The following is a 6,761-nucleotide window of genomic DNA, read 5'->3' on the forward strand; positions in this document are numbered from 1 at the left end:
GATTAATGGACTCCTTGCTCTCAATGTCTGCTACAGGCCAAAGAGATGGGCACAAGAATGTCCTGCAGCTGCGCCTTTGTGCACACAATTGAAACTGTCTATTAATGAAAGTAGTAGAATTCTACTCAATTCTATCACTTTTAATTCATAGCATGACTAGGAAGGAGTTCATGTTGTAGTCCAAGCACATAAGCAGGGATGTGGGATCTGACCTGAACTGTTCAAACCAAACACAAGGTGGGCAAACCTATGATGGTGTCATTCATACATTCCTCCATACATGTGCAAGTTTATTACAACTGGGACTCCTTTTGTTTACAGGTTAGTTATTCTGGGTCAAGGGCACTCCACACCGTAAGGACTAAGGATGTAAGAAATGCTTCAATGCTCAGATCAGTGGTCCAGTTGCAAGTCTTTCTCCATCATGGTCTGACCATGACCAGTTTTATCTGGGAGGCCTCCTTGCCTTCCCTGGTGGTGGTGTGTCCCTGGGCAGAGCACCCTTGGCAGCAGTGCATCAAGTCAGTGGATCCTCCAACGAAGAATCTGGTGCTCTTGGGGTGCTGTACTAGTTAGAACATTGAGGGTTGGGTAAATGACTGTTCTTTGACATTACCCACCATCTTTGTGAGCTGGTAGGTCTCAGCCATATCTCTTCTCAACTGCCTCTTCTCCAAACCAGAGAGTCCCAGCCTTTCCCATCTCTCCTTGTAAGGCAGTTGCTCCATCTTCTTGACTTCAGCTGCCTTTCTCTGTACTTTCTCCAGCTCCAGTAGATTCTCTGCTGCCTTTCATGCACCAAAGCTTTCAGTTCACTACTGAGATGAATTGTGCTGGTTTTAAGTCCTACAAAGCCCTCTGATTTGTGTGACAAAACTATGCTGTGCAAATTATGACTGTCCCACAGTCCCAGTTCATGAAACTTGGAGACCAAGAATTATCTCTAACTTGTAACATATTGTATATCAGTTATTTCAATAGCGAATAAATGCTTTCACATTTGTCTTCTTGTTTTAATTTTGCAGTCTGCTCATGAACAGTTTATGAACCTAAATGGTGCAAAATACATGGGGAAATAATATATGCTTGGAGTATTTTGTTTGCCCTGAGTTTCCAGCCCTTGTTTCAGTTAAGTTCTCACTTTAATTTCTTCAGCATTCCTTGTTTTTAATCCCAGTCTTGTGAGTGAGAATCCCCCAGAAAGACCTTGCTTGCTGGTTCCTAGCAAATAGATCAGCTTGCAGCTGGGTTTAAGTACAGTTGATGAGAAAAGCATTTCATTGTTTCAGTCTAACTACTCCCTTCTCCTTGTTTCCCTCCACTATGAACTCCCTAGTTATCAGATTATTTCCTACAGCAGAAGAGAAGCATTGAGCCTTTGGTAAGGCTTCAGCTCTGCTAGAAAAGCCCTTGGGCTGATGGACTGAATACTTCTCACTCTCTTCCTCTGTCCTATCTTGCCATCACTTCAGCACATTCCCATGATCCCAGGGCCCCAAGTGGATTTGCAGACCGAAGTCCTATATCCTGTAGTCAGACATAGAGCTGTACCAAGGGATTTCAATATCGAGTCCTTCCTTTAGGAACTGGTGTATTAAGGAAATTGACTGGGACTATTGCATCATGTATGAAATATGACAATCTCCTAACCCATATGTGCAATTTATTAATGATAGTTGAGATGAAAGGAGATAAAGTGACAATATAACCATTCATGCTCTGGAGGTCTGAACAATCTAAAATGTTAGAAGCACTGAAATTTAGTCTGGTTCTGCAGATCTAAATAGCTCAGGATTGTTTTAATTGGGTTATGTATTTAGTTTAAATGAGCACGGGATGACTCTAAGCAGTCATTGAATAATAAGATTAACAAAGGAGATAGATTGAAATCAGAACCATTTATCTAACACTTCCCAGTCAGGGACTTTTGATTACATCCTGGCCATTCCCACTTTGGATTTTGCAAAACCAAAACTTGTCTGGCATACACTGCCCCTGCAAGCAAGACTTCAGATTCAGTGCTCGGACTCGTAAAGTATTTGTTTGCAAGACACAGCATGGATCACTGCTGCCATGAGCATGTACATCTTCCATGAGACCAGGTTGTTCACAGCCCCATTCAACCTGCCCTTCAACTGGGGATGGAATATCCTCAGTTTCACTGGGCAGCCTGTGCCAGGACCTTACCACTCTTGCAGTGAAGAAGTTTGTCCTAATATCTAACCTAAACCTTTCCTCTTTCAGTTTCAAGCCATTACCCTTTGTTCTACTACTTTGAGCCCTTGTGAAAAGCCTCTCTGTTGCTTTCTTGTTGGTCCCTTTAGGGGCTGGAGGGCTGCTATAAGGTGTCCCTGATCATCTTTGTGGACCTTCTCTGAACTCACTCCCAAGCCAATGTTTCTGGGGATTCCAGAGCTGGACACAGGACTCCAGGTGAGGTCCAGGAGAGTGGAGCAGAAGGGGAGAATCATCTACATCTCTTCAGTTTAGAGACAAGGATGTTGTATGGGATGGTATCAAACGCTTTGCACAGTCCAGGTGCAAAGATGATGTTGGTTACTCTTCCCTTATCCACCAATGATGTAACTCCATTGTAGAAGGCCACAAAATTTGTCAGGCACAATTTACCCTTAGTGAAGCCATGTTGACTGTCACCAGTCACCTCCTTATTTTCTATGTGCCTTGGTGTAGTTTTCATGAAGATCTGCTCCACGATGTTGTCTCATATAGAGGTGAGACTGATCAACTTGTAGTTCCCCAGATCCTCCTTTTTTCTCTTTTTAAAAATGAAGATTATGTTTCCTCTTTTCCAGTCAGCAGGGACTTCACCCAACTGCCATTTTTATCAAATATGATGAATAGAGGCTTAGCTGCTTCATCTTCCAGTTTTCTCAGGCCTCATGGATGCATCTCATCAGGTCACAATGGACTGGTGCACCTTCAAGTTCCCCAGATGGTCTTGAACTCTGTCTTCTCCTATGGTGGGTGGTTCTTCATTGTCCCAATTCTTGCTTTTGTCTTTTGTGACTTGGGTGGTGAGGATGGAGAACTTGTCGGTGAAGACTGAAGCCAAAAAGTCATGGAGTACCTCAGCCTTCTCCATGGCACAGGCAACCAGGTCTCTTGTTCCCTTCTAGAGAGAGCCCACATTTTCCCTAGTCTTCCTTTTATGCTTTCCTAACACAACTCCCAGCTGCTCAGTTTCCCTATACTCCTCCCAGGAAGCAGGTCCAGCACAGCATCTCATCTTTTTTGGCTTCTTTGTCACTTGGAGAAAGAAGTTATCATCAATGCATTCCAGGAACCTCCTGTATTGCTTATGCCCTGCATGTTGTTCCTCCAACAGATATTGAGGTGGCTGAAGTGCCCCATGAAGACCAGGGCTTGTTCATAGAAGGCCTCAGCTGCTTGGTCTTCCTGGTTGGGTGACCTCTAGTAGATCATCACTGCAATGTCACTCGTTCCTGCTCTCCCTTTAATCCTGGCCCATAAAATCTCAGTTGTCTCCTCATCCATGGTAAGCTTCAGCTTGTTTTCTCTGAATCCCTTATCTCATAGGTCTATGAAACAAAATGTGCTATGGGCCCAAATTTGCCAACCTTTGTCCACTGATTTCATTGTCCTGGTCTAAGACATACATCTTGTTAGTAGTGGACAAAACCAAAGGGCCATGACTAAATACTCCTGAGCTTCTCTCTCCAAAATCTATCCTGTAACACATACATAAACAACAAAAAAATCCCCATTGATTTTCCATCCTGTCTCTTTCTAAGAAGGGACATATGGGAAACCACCACTCATCACAGATGAAGGAAATGTCCCTGCACTGCCTTTAAATCCATGGTATACAGACAATGAGATACACACAGGGGATGATGTGATGTTAAAGGCAATGGATATGCTATTTGTCCAGAGCTTAATGCATAGGAGGGAGCTGTAAGGTGCCTACGAGGAAGAAAAACTGAGAATCACCCACATTATAGGTTCTGACCAGGATCACCATGAGTCTAACATCAGTTTTTCTAGAACTGCTATCTTCAAAAGAGTTTTCCTAGAAATGGGTTTTTAGACTACATGGTAAATATTTGTCAGAAGTTTTAGAAAGGCATGTAGGTTTTTTTGTTAATATATGAGCAAACTCTGAAAACATGTTTAATTTTAAATTGAAACAAAATAATTTTCAAGATTTTATTGAAGTATTTTGCAAGAAAACCAGAAATAATGTCTAAACAACTCCTTTTATCAGGCCAGAATCAGCTTGGGTATTATATGTGTACCAATAAAGACAAATTTGCAACTCAGTAAAACAGGGCAGAGGAGTTTACTGCCAAAAACACACTCTGCAACTGTCCATCCAAGTGGTGCTTTTTCCCTTTGTGGTTTGCACAGTACAAGGACATTTAGTTTGAATAAAGATTAAGTGCTTTCTCTGGGGCTGTGATGGTAAGTGAATGCACTGTGAAAACTTCATTCCTCTCAAAAGGCAAGATGTTTACTATTTCACTTTCAGGACTGTATTTTTGTTAAGGTTCATTTCTAATGCTTTCTAACTACCCTTTATTTCCATAAGACACTAAAGTGAATTATTTCACTTCTATGCTTCCAGGAAAAGCTAGCAGGAAGCTTTTTGTTTCTTTTTTTCCCCCTCTTTTGTGCTAAAGGGATTTATTTAATACAGCTGGGAGGCCAGGGCCCCCTGAGGTCTATTTGTACGTAAATCTACAACTGACTTGTATTATAAAAGAATGCAAATGCAATACATATTGACTATATGGGTCAGGCTGGCACATCTAGTTCAGGGAAATATTGAAGTTATCTGTTAGTACATAAATAAGAGGGTCCTCTTCACAGAAGTATACTGTATTTACAGGGTACCTCTGCACAGTAAAAAATAGCTGATCAAAACCAGAATTTAAATGGCATAAATTTGAGGGAATTACAAGGAGATCATCTGGATTTAAATCCTTTGATAATAGGGGCCATAATTTAGCTAGATGAGTTCTGTAGCCATGTAAATAAGAGCAGAGCTTTTTATTGGACCTATTTGTGTCCATAATTGCTTGTCGTGAGGCAGCCTCACTCACCAGTCATCCTTTCATCTTTCCTTAAGAAAGACTCTGTAGCTTTTTTTGAAGTAAAATCAATTTTTTGATGAATCCTGCTGGAAACCAAAGCAGTATTATACAAAGTCAGAACTGCACTAAAGGATACTGGCTACATAGGAGAAATTAAATCTCACTTTGACTGTATCATAATTTAGAATATGTTTTTCTTTCTGGCAGCTAGGAATTGTGGACCTAACTAAAATTGAGAATCTCCTGCTGTTTTTGAGGAGGCTTGAGTTAGACCATATTGCTGAAGTCCAACACCAGAGAAGCTTTTACAAGTTTGCCTCCATTTATTGAAGAGTCATGTTTCCTACAAGAAAAATTGTACTAAGTGATAGTGATTAACAGTTACAAAGCATATTGATAACCAGTGGTAGCACAGTGACCTCTCCCATGAGAAGACTATAGAGGTTTGCAATTTCTTGCCAAAAGATACTGCCAAAACCTTACATAAACTTAAGAGGATGCTGTACAGCTTCAAGGAAAAATGATCTGTTGAGAGTTATTTATAGAAATCTAAATCTATTTATAAAAATGAGTAGAAATGTCCATTCATCTCAGAAGGCTGTGGGTGCCTGGGACTGTGATTGGGATATCATGTATGTTTGCCATTTTCTTGTAGTATTTCCTGGGCATCTGCTTTTGTTCACTGCTGGAAATGGGTCTAGACAGATTTGCAATCTGAACACTGGAGCCACTCTTATAGTCTTTTTATGTCTTTATACTACGACTGATGAGGAGGAAGTTCAAGAAAATAGGTTTCTAAAAGGATCCTACGTGTCCACAGAACAGACACTGCTCCCTTGGGCTGACAACGTAGGCTGAGCTTGAGGAAGGATGATCTGTGTGTAGTCCCACCATGTCCTCAGATGAGTTCCCCTACTTGTATCACCTGATATCCCAACCTATCTTGTCCTCCTTGGCACAAATTAATGATCTAACAAACAGCAAATAGCAGCAATGAGACAGCTAATTCATTTCCCACCAGAGACTGCAAAATTCACTTATTATTTGGATCTGGGTAGTAATATTCTTCCCTTAGAAAGAAATGCCGTGGAATAAACATAATCTGGGTTTTTAATGCACAATTAGAGTAAGTCATTAAAGTTACATTGAGTTCAACTGTCATATAACCTTGGCTTGTGTTCACAAGTTCCATTAATTTAGTTGCTAGATGTGCATTTGCCCCCAAATGAAAGAAATCCTTCTGTTTTGTCCTATTTATCCAGACAAAAACACAAAGCTGTAAATAAAAGGTCATCTATCAAGTAATGCTCAAATACACTTTTCAGATTTGTATAGACAATATGAAACTTAACGCTTTCTCCAGTGAAAATGTGCTCAAAAAAGGTGAGGTTCAGGGAAGGCAGGACCTGCAAAGCTGGACATTGGTGCTACAATGTGTGTGGAAGGCCATGGAAACTGATGGCAGCTGTCTTAATTGCTGGAATTTGCAGCAGGTACTGACCCAACAGGAGCACTAACAGGCTCCTTTATTCAACCTTTATTTTTTTATGGTAGGATGCTTCCACAGCACAAGATATTTTTCTTCATAGAGCTATGAACTAGACTAACTCATCTCCATCAGCACTGATGTGTTGAACTCACCCTGCAATCCAGGACATAATTTATCTGCCTAATGTGCAAAAATGT

This window comes from Colius striatus, chromosome 1 (assembly GCF_028858725.1).
Source record: "Colius striatus isolate bColStr4 chromosome 1, bColStr4.1.hap1, whole genome shotgun sequence".
NCBI lineage: Eukaryota > Metazoa > Chordata > Aves > Coliiformes > Coliidae > Colius > Colius striatus.